At 35.5% G+C, this 11327-nt stretch overlaps 1 pseudogene; it reads left to right on the top strand.

Annotated features, from left to right (window-relative positions):
- Positions 1 to 586, top strand: LOC103589223 (annotated as a pseudogene).
- The last annotated feature ends 10741 nt before the right edge of the window (positions 587 to 11327 follow it).

Raw genomic sequence — 11327 nt, 5'->3', positions numbered from 1 at the left:
ATGGAGTTACTGCAGGTCCTGAAGTGTGGGCTGCAGCAGGTCAGAAGCCACAGTGGTCTCTGTGGCTATCTATGAATTTTTTTTAGGGTAAATGATGTGAGGGTTGGTACATTAGTGGGGAAAGACAAATATGGAAACAAATACTATGAAGACAACAAGCATATTCTGGCTGTCACCGATAGTTATACACTACTGAAAAGAATGGTGGAAACACAATCTGGGATGTGGTGCAAGCATCACATGTGGTGAAGAGCATTGTTGGCTTCAGCGTATGACTGATGATCCTCCAACAACAAAACCACATACTGCTCATAAATTCATTTGGACAAATAATAAATTCAATGTAAGTGGCACTCCATAAAAATATGTACCTTATTCTACCACTAGAGAGAAGACTCAGGAGTGGGTCCTACTTTAAAGGCAATGAGAAACAATTTAAACATGTAAAATATGGGGCTTTTCATGTAACTGCACTTTTACTGCTTACCATTAACTTGATTAAAAATGTTTGACTAAAAAAAGAGAGATATTGTCCCTTTTCCCAAGCACATCAATCTAATCTTCTTTTCCTCCTTTTAAATAGCAATATTGCCCTTTCTTTCTAAGATAAAATCTTTCCTATTATATTTTGGTTCTGTCTCTTGCCTTCATGGAAACTTAATACAAAAGACGATATTTTCTTTGTCAAAAATTCATATTCATGCTTTCAGATAAGTATTTTCCATTGGGTGTCAAATACATTTGATACTCTTCCAACAACAAATCACAAACAACTTTACTTGACTATGCTGCTCATACCAGTTAAAAACTTAAAATAGAGTAACGGCATGATTGATAGAGAAAGGCCAATGTATACAAGAAATATTTTGTAAATTAAAGGAAGTGCTAGGGAACACAGAGAAGTAATCATTAAACTTGTCTTGGGAGGGTGGCGGGAAGAAAGGGATGGAAGAAGGTTCTTGGAGAAGGTCATACTTGAAATTAACGTAATGAATGAGTTTGATATTTATCAGTACAATTAGGGAAAAACAGCAGAGGGAACAATTTTCAGATGCAAATTCTGTTTGACTTACCAATTCAACACAAATACAGAACTCTAACTTCAAAACTGATTAAATGCAGCATATTGAATGTTGTTTTAAAAGAGTGTTTTAATTTTATCTCTAGAATAATATTAATAGTACCAGTAGTAGTAGTGATAATAATAACAACAACAACTAACAATCATTGAGATATTACTGCCTGGTACTTTTCTAAGTGCGTTATATGTATTAAGTCATTTAATCTTCATAACATCCCTTATCTTACAGATAGCAAAAGTGAGGCACACAAGATTTAAATTCTTGCTTGCCCATGGTTACAGAGTTAGGTAAGTAACACAGTCAATATTTAAGTCCAGGCTGTCTGGCTCTGAGACTATATTCTTAACCATTTCATTATTCTGTCAAGAAATATGTGATTATTAAGTACAAATTGTCTAAATGGTTATTTTATTTATTTTTACCTTTAACAGAATCTAAAAGAATTATCTGACGATAGACAATATAGGAAAGCATTCATTTATTCAATAAATACTTACTACTTTCAGCATGTCCAGCACTGTATTAGGTCTTAGATATATGTACAATGAGCACAGTCCCTATCCTTAAGGAGCTTATAATCTCATAGGGTAAATAAAAAATAAATGATTTAATTAAATTATAGTAAGTTAAACTCTGTGATAAATATAATACATGCAAGAAATAGGATGCTGTAAAAAAGCAAGTGCTGAGTATTTCAGAATACACTGTGGTCTTTATTTTTCTTGGTGATGCCAATTCTCCATTCAGAGATGGCTTACACTTTACAACATTTGTAAAAAGTACCTCCTACTTAAAGTAGCCAACACGCACAGGAATTAAACAATTAAAACTGTGCCAAGAAATGAATGTCTAATAGCTAATGTATCCAAATCCCTAATCTATATTCCTAACATGGCAGGCTGCACACAAATAATATGCAAACACTACATCTCTAGTTCCATAGACTCTCTTAATTCTCAGCATTCTCTTAGCATTTTCACATTGGACTGTTTACAGTTTATAGTTTCACATTGGACTGTTTTCCTTTATAATCTGTTAATTATAAACTGCATATTCTCATCTACTTCAAGACTCCAAAACATGTGCCATATTTAATCAAATAAAGAAACCCATGCTTTCTAACAGAGTGTAAAAACTATGATTAGCTTGGCCCAATTGCCAAAGTAAACCTGGTTATATTTTCTTTTCTTAGTTCTTAAATGATAACTATATTTTTCATTTTCCGATAAACATTAGAAAATGAGTGCTAAAAGCAGGGGCTATTATTTATCGAAATAAATGCTGAAAAAGGCATGAGAACTCTTCTATATCCTTCCAAAAACCGAGCTCCTGGTTGTACGAGTCACTACCTATCATTATCAAGAATCAAAGCAACTGCCTCTATCTCATCTCCACTCACAGAGCAGCTAGTTCTAAGTCCTAGACTGCCCTAGACTTCTTAGTTCTTAGTTCTTTGGCATAACTGAAGAAGAGGGGAAGAAATAAATGCAACAAGAGTGGCAAAATATAGACAATTGTTGAAACTGGGGGTTAGTCCATGGGGTAATTTGGATACGTTTAAAACTCTCCACAAAAAGTTTTTTGGGGCTTGGCCACCTGACTTTATTTGAACAATGGGATGTTATAAGCAAAGGCTTGAAATGTTCCTGGACAGTTGGACTTGTGTTCTTACACTCTGGTGACCCACCAAGAAAAGAGCTTCTCTCTGGCTGTTGCTCCTTCAGCCTAGGCCTCAGAACGAACACACATAGATGTGAACCCGACTTGAACCCTGGAGCTGTCCAACCAACCTACAGCCTGTATCAGAGCCATTTCAACCAAAACCTGCAAACCCACATGTAAGAAAAAAAAAAAACACTTATTATTATGATTTTTTTTTTTTTGGTTGCTGTAAATTTTGGGATGGTTTGTCACATACCGTTATTGTAGGTATTTAATTTCTATATATTGAATTTGACTCAAATACAACCATAACTTACTTAGAAGACTACAATGAAATACTGGAGGCTTTTCTTATCATATCTTTCTGTTCAGTCTAACAAATCTCTTAGTCACGTTCTTACCCACTCACTTCTACCTGGCTGCCATCTTATTCCAGATTCTACTCAATTTCTTACTCATCTACCTATCTTTTTAAAGATATAATTTATGTACCATAAGCTTCATCTATATCAAGTGTATAATTCAATGAATTTTGACAGATACATACATCTGTGGAACTACCAAAATCAAGGCACGTTACCCTGAGAAGTCTGCTTGTGTCCTTTTGCAGTCAAATCCTCTCTAAACCCCTAGCAACCACTGATCTGCCTTCCATTGCCTTAGATTAGATTATATTTTCTGTAATGTTATGTAAGTGGAATTAAACAGTATGCATTCTTTCTGGTCTGGCTTCTTTCATTCAGCCTAATGTTTCTGAAATCCATCCATGTTGCTTCAATAGTTTGTTCCTTTTTATAGCTGAGCAGTATTTCCTCCTTTTTAAATTTGTTCTCTTGCAAATGGACAATGGAGTGTTTCCAGTTTTTGGCTATTACATGTAAAGGTGATATAAATGTTCATGTGAAAGTCTTTAAGTGAACAAATATTTTAATCTCTCTTTGGTAAATACACAGGTGTATAATGGCTAGGTTATAAAGCTTAAAATGTTTAACTTTATATAAAACTGTCAGTTTCTAAAGTGATTATTTGGTTTACACCCTCACAGGCAGTGTGTGAGAATTCTAATTGCTCCATGTCCTCACCAACACTTAGTATTGTGAGCCTTTTTTATTTTAGCCATACTAATATGTACATAGTATCTCACCCTTGTTTTAATTTGCATTTCCCTGATGACTAATGGTGCTGAGCATCTTTTCATGTGTTTATTGGTCATTCTTACATTTTCTTTTGCAAATGTCAGATCTTTTGTCCATTTTAAAAATTAGGCTGTCTTCTTGTTAATTAGTTATAAGAGTTTTTTTTAAATATATTTTGGCTATAAATCTGTCAGATATATGCATGCTAATACACAGGTTCTGAGTTCCTCCAGCTGGAGATAAAGGTAGGGAGAATGGAGGTAGTTAAAGAGCTGTAAAACTAGGAGTACTATAAAAAACTTAAAGAGTAAGTCAATTCTAATTTAGAAGTTTGAGAGGAGCCATAATACTGGTATACTGGAAAAGGGCTTTACCTTACCCAGCATAGCTTTAGTGCCACAAGATGACCAAGTCAAATCAATTAATGTGGAAAGTTGTGCATTACCAAGGCATTAATAGATTCCAAAGTCATGTCAAGATCTGCCTTTGTCACTCAGAGTGACAGCATGGCAGCTGTCATGAAGGTTACAAGGTACAGACAAAAGAGAATGGCACAAGTGGCTATAGATGAGGATGCTAAGGTAAAGGTGTAATCGACCCAGGCCAGGAAAACAAATAATATGCAGGGTGGAATTACAGCAAATGTATTCTTCCGGATGAAATACTTTCTCGTCATTTTTACTACCACGGGTGCTATGTTATTGTTCTCATGAACTACAAGAAAACAAGTTCCATCACTTTACTTTTTATGTGCATGAGTCTGAGTCTAATCAAAAAAGAATTTCTTGTGTGTGTGTGTGTGCATGCATGTGTTTATGTTCAAACATGAAGCCACATATATTCTGTGTCAGAACACTGTAATTACAATATGTGAAAAAGATATGGAAATAAATGAAGACACACAAATATGAATAGGTAAAGACTGTTTATTTAGAGCTTGCTATTATATAGCAAGGCGGTCAGCCACTATCACTTGCACTTAGCTGAGACTCAAATGTAGGCAGGAAAAAAAAAAAGTAGGCAGAGTGGGAAAATTTTGTTGTGGGAAAAAAGGAAGACTTCAGGTATGCCCTAACTGGAGACACTTGGCATGGTGAAGCTATGGCCAAGCTAACTAGAAGGCGGCCGTACCATGTGATGGTTAGGGGTGCATATTTGGCTTTTCCAACTGGTCCTAAGTTGGAAGTGAGGGCAAAGATTACAGAAACTGTCAGTTAATAATCAAGCTCTGGCCATTTTGTTCTCATTGTTATAGGGGTTACTCCTGGCGTACCATGTGATGGTTAGGGGTGCATATTTGGCTTTTCCAACTGGTCCTAAGTTGGAAGTGAGGGCAAAGATTACAGAAGCTGTCAGTTAATAATCAAGCTCTGGCCATTTTGTTCTCATTGTTATAGGGGTTACTCCTGGCTTCTTGGACTGATTGCTAGAAACAGTAGTCTGACTTCCCACAAGTCTGACTTGTAGATAGTAGGTTGGCTGGTCGCTACAGATTGGAGGTGAGAGTTCTGTTTTTTGTTTTTTTTTTTGTCTTTTTGTCTTTTTTCATGACCGGCAACGGATCGCAACCCTCAGTGTCGCGCCCGTACCAGACCGGGACCGGCAACGGGATCACAACCCTCGGTGTTGCCCCCGCTCCTCGCTCAGCCAGTGAGCAGCCAGTCTGCATTTGGGATCCGAACCCTTGGCGGGAGCGCCGCCGCGCTTCCCAAGCGGCGCACTGTAGCAGTGCGCCACCGGGCCGGCCCAAGAGTTCTGTTTTTATATGTGGCCTGATCACTGTCTGTCTGTATACTCAGTCTCTCAAAGGACTTTTTTACTTCTTGATTTTTGAGGATAAATGTCATATTTGGCTAGCAGATATTATTTTCATGAAATTCTCGTTTTCATTTGTACTCATTATGTTCTCTAATTACATTTATTCCATTTTACTCACAGCCAGTTAATCTCAGATGGCTGATGTGGCAGAATTCTGATCTAGCAAAGCTTGGTGCACCTTCTCATATGCCATCACTGTTGACCTTGTATGTAGCCTCCCTTCCATGGAAGGAGAAAATGTAGCAGAAACTTAAAACAAGTAAGATATGACATATCAAAAAGATATGCCACTTCTCCCCCAGCTCCATCCCCATGGTAGTGAAATTAGCTTATAAATACATATTAAGAAATCGTTGTTCCAGTTCAGGTTTATGAGTCCCTTTGCAACAAATTAGAAAAGTAAAAAGAGATATTCTTAGTAGAGAGAAACCTATGTTATTTACATATATTTATAACATACTGTTTTTTCATTTTCCCTTTCCCTGACTTCTTGGATCCATTTGCCTCACTCAATACACATTTAGTGAATATCTATGTTTTAGTCACTACACATAAGTATTGTGGATACAGTGATAAGCATAAGGGATAAGATATATTAAACTGTCCAGATGGGTGTTTTGCATAATTTAAGTGTTTATTTTTTCTTGTTTGGATATTTGACAAGAAATGATTGAGAGATAATTGCTATTCAAAAGCTTTCATTAGAAAATGCTGCAGTAATTCAGCTACAGTTTAATTCTTTCTTCTCTCCAGGGCAAATAGCATATCATCAGCATTGTTATAAAAAATGTTAGTTAGGGACGAGATAATTCATTTGTTGTTCTAAAGAATTCACTGTACAGAATAAATTTTAACCAAAAAAAAAAGCATTCCTCTGGTAATGTACCAGAAAACAACAATTGTATTTTATGACCTTGACTGTAATGAAAGTTTTACTTGCACACGAATTCTAACCAGTGTTCTTTCACTTTCAGACTTTTACACAAAAAATTTATTTATATAAAACAAATAATACCTTTAGATTGTAAGGGTAGCCTTTTGTTCCATAGTATCAAAAATGACTTGCATGGATTAATAGAAGAGTAAGTCCTTAATATATATTCTAGGCATCTTGTGGTATAATAAAAAATATATATTATGCGGCTTTTGATACTTAATGTTTTAATAAAACTTTAACTATCTGATGAGAACATTCCTTTTAAAACTGGTTTGCAACACAGCAAAGCAACAGAAAGCCAGACTGTATTAAGCTTGTGACTCATGATTCTCTTTGAACACTTAAAAATCTCAGAGGGTTTTATATGCTAACTCTTATTCCCTATTATAAAATTTTCTTCTGGCAACAATACAAACATCAGCTTCATTTACTCATGATTTTAATTTAACTATTATGGCTACTGTAGAAGGTAAGAAAAATGCAGAGAACATAATAATGCTGACCTTACCTCAATGATCTATGAAATACATGTGAGATTTGTGGCTGGATAAAGTAGACAATCTCCACTCCCCTCTCTCCCCCATAGTATGATGACAACCAATCAAGTAACACCAGCTTCAGCAATTCAGTATCATGGGTAGTACCATAATCACAATAGGCAAAACTTGTCAAAATTTTGACACGAAATACTAATTCCTTTGAGATTTAGTTCCAAGTTCAAATAAGAGACAACTTTCTCGAAGAGATGGACTGTGAACCAACCCTAAAAGCCTATTTGAAAATGGAACTTCTTTATATTTCAAGTAATCAACTGGTTAAAAATACCATTTCAATTTCTTAATGTACTTCTGCAAGGTCATATTTCCATATTATTTATTGGCCTGGATTTTCTCATCTAATTTGTTCTAATGTGGAAATCAAGGTATTTATATACTGGTCACAGTAAGAAAAGTATTATATCCTCAAAAGTCACATTTGTTTAAATGGCAAATTTATTCTCTGTTGGCTTCCAAATCTGAGATTTATTCTAGAAGTTGCACATTAAAATAACACGATATAATTACCCAGGCTTAAAGAGAAAAGCACCATTCTAGAAAGAACTATTTCATTGTACTTTTATCAGGCAACAGGGAAAACCTATAGACGGTAATAAGAAGGGCAGCAAAGGAATTTTCAAAATGAAAAAAGTAGGATATCAGAAATACTATGGAAATTTTCTATTGGAAGACATGGATGGATTCATGCTGCCAGGCCATGTAATGGCATATTTCAAATATGCAGAAATATGCAGAAGACACACTAAAGCAGATATTTCCAATTTGAAAGCAACATGGGAGTAAACTGAATTTTGAGGAAAGTGCATTATGATGGTTAATTTTATGTGTCACCTGGACTGGGATAAGGGATGTCCAGATAGGTGGTAAAACATTATTTCTGGGTGTGTCTGTGAGGATGCTTCTTGAAGAGACTAGCATTTAAATCAGTAGTCTGAGTAAAGAAGATCACCCTCACCAATGTGGGTGGTTATCATCCAATCCGTTGTGGGCCTGAACAGAACAAAAACTGGAGGAAGGGTGAATTTGCTCCCTCTGTTTGAGATGGAATATCCATCTTCTTCTGCTCTTGGACATCAGTACTACTGGTTCTTGAGCCTTTGGACTCAGACCAAGACTTAAACCATGGCTCTCGGACCCTTCGGTTTGCACTGGAACTATACCACCAGCTTTCGGGCCTCTAGGTTGCAGATGGCAGATTGTGCAACTTTTCCAACTTCATAATTTCATGAGCCAATCCCTCATAAGTAGTTTCTTTCTATATATCTACATATATCTTATAGGTTCTGTTTCTCTGGAGAACCCTGGCTAATACATTCAGTGCTTCATTTAAAACTTATAATCAGTGCTATTATAACTTCAATTTCCTTTATATTTTCTGTAATAGGTTTTGACTTACATATAAAAAAAAATTGTTGAAAAACTACATAATATAAAGTAATTCATGTTACTTTCATAAGGTTTGGATTCGGAAACATCTGTCATGGTGCCATATTAAGATGCTGATGCCACAGATAAGATTTCCTGATTTATCTCCCAATACTGATTTGTTTTTCTTGATCAACACAGAAAGAAAGAATAACTTACCATTCTTTTGTACCGTACCTTTCCCTCCTACTATTATTCAAAAATTTTTCAAGGTATAACATTATTCCTCTTACCAATATGTAGCCTGTCTTTATTAATTTTTTAATTGACATGTATTTATTTATGGGGTGACAGAGTTATATTTTAATACTGTACACAATGTGTGGTGATCAAATCAAGAGAATTAGCACATCCATCATCATAAAAATTTATCATTTCTTTGTGATGAGAGTATTTGAGCTCCTCTCATCTAGCCATTTGAGAACAAACAATAAATTTTGTTAATTATAGGTACCTAGCACTACTGTAGATCACTAGAACTTATTTTTCCTATCTACTGCGATTTTGTATGCATTAACCAACCTCTCTTTATCTCCCCAGACCCCACCCCTACCCAGCCTCTAGTAACTACAATTCTACTCTCTACTTCTATAAGCTCAACTTTTTTTTTCTAACTTTCACATATAAATGAGAACACACAGTATTTATCTTTCTGTGCCTAACTTATTTCACTTAACATAATGACTTCAAGGCACATCCATGTTGCTACAATGACAGGATTTCATTCTTTTTTATGGCTGAGTAGTATTCCATTGTGTATACATGCCATACTTTCTTTATCCATTCATCTGTCAATGGACAACTAGGTTGATTCCATATCTTGGCTACTGTGAATAGTGCTGCAAAAAACATGTGGCAGTAGATAGCTCTTCTGTATGCTAATTTCCTTTCCTTTGGATAAATACCCAGCAGTGGGATTGCTGGATCATATGGTAGTTCTATTTTTAGTTTTTTTGAGGAATCTCAGTACTGCTTTCCACAATGGCTATACTAATTTACATTCCCACCAACAGTGTATAAGAGTTCCCTTTTCTCCACATCCTCACCAATATTTGCTGTTTTTTGTCTTTTGATAATAGCCTTTCTAACTGGGGTGAGATGAAATTTCACTGTGGTTTTGATTTGCATTTTCCTGATGATTAGTGATGTTGAGCATTTTTTCATATACATGTTGGCCATTTGTATGTCTTCTGAGAAATGTCAGTTCAGGTCATTTGCCCATTTCAAAATTGGATTGTGTTTTTCTGCTATTAAATTCCTTAAATATTCTAGATATTAATCCCTTGTCAAATGAATAGTTGGCAAATATTTTTTCCTATTCTGCTGGTTGCCTTTTTGCTCTGTTGATTGTTTCCTTTACTGTACAGAAGGTTGGGTGAGATGTAATCCCATTTGTCTATTTTTGCTTTTGCTGCCTGCATTTTGAAAGTCGTCTCCAAAAATTTTTGCCCAGACCAATGTATGCTTCGGAGTGTTTCCCCTATGTTTTCTTTTTCTTTTTTTGGCAGCTGGCGGTCCCCTATGTTTTCTTCTACACGTTTTGTAGTTTTAGGTCTTACATTTAAGTCTTTAATCCATATTAAGTTCATTTTGATACATGGTAAGAGATAGGGATCTAGTTTCTTTCTTCTACAGTTTTCCCAGCACCCTTTATAGAAGAGGCTATCCTATCCTTTCAATGAATGTTCTTGGTGCCTTTGTCAAAAATCAGTTGGCTATAGATAAGGGGATTTATTTCTGGGTTCTCTATTCTGTTCCACTAGTCTGTGTGTCTATTTTTATTCCAGCATCATGCTGTTTTGATTACTATAGCTTTGTAACTTTCAAGCCAGGTCATGTAATGCCTCCAGCTTTGTTGCTTTTTGCTGAGGACTGCTTTGGTTATTTGGGGTCTTTTGAGTTTCCATATGAATTTTAGGATTGTTTTTTCTATTTCTGTGAAGAAAGTCATTGGTATTTTGATGCAGACTGCATTGAATTAATTCTTCCAATCCATGAACATGGAATACCTTTCCACTGTCTTGTGTCCTTTTTAATTTCTTTCATCAGTGTTTTGTAGTTTTCACTGCAGAGGTCTTTCACCTCATTGTTTAAATGTATTACTAGTTAATTTATTTTTCTGGTGGCTATTGTAAATGGGATTGCTTTATATGGGATTTCTTTTTCACCTGGTTCTATAGGTGTATAGAAACACTACTGATTTTTGGTTATGTTGATTTTGTATCCTGCAACTTTACTGAATTCGTTTATCAGGTCTAGGAGTTTTTTGGTTGAGTCTTTAGGTTTTTCTATGTAAGATCATGTCATCTGCAAACAGGGACAATTAGACTTTCTCTTTTCCAATTTGGATGTCCTTTATTTCCTTCTCTTGCCTAACTGCTCCGGCTTGAACTTCCAGTATGATGTTGAATAAGAGTGGTGTAAGTAGGCATCCTTTTCTTGTTCCTATTTATAGAGGAAAAGCTTTCAATATTTCCCCATTCAATATGATGTTAGCTGTAGGTGTGTCATATATGCCCTTTATTGTGTTGAGATACTTTCCTTCTACACCTAATTTTTTAGAGTTTTTATCATTAATGGATGTTGAATTTTATCAAGTGCTTTTTCCACATCTACTGAGGTGATCATATGGTTTTTGTCCTTCATTTTGTTTATGTGATGTATCACACTTATTGATTTGCATATATTGAACCATCCTTTCATCCCTGGG

The sequence above is a fragment of the Galeopterus variegatus genome, unplaced genomic scaffold, assembly GCF_000696425.1.
Source record: "Galeopterus variegatus unplaced genomic scaffold, G_variegatus-3.0.2 Scaffold663, whole genome shotgun sequence".
Taxonomy (NCBI): domain Eukaryota; kingdom Metazoa; phylum Chordata; class Mammalia; order Dermoptera; family Cynocephalidae; genus Galeopterus; species Galeopterus variegatus.
Note: the sequence above shows the minus strand (reverse complement) of the source record. Positions and strands in the feature narration are given on the sequence as shown.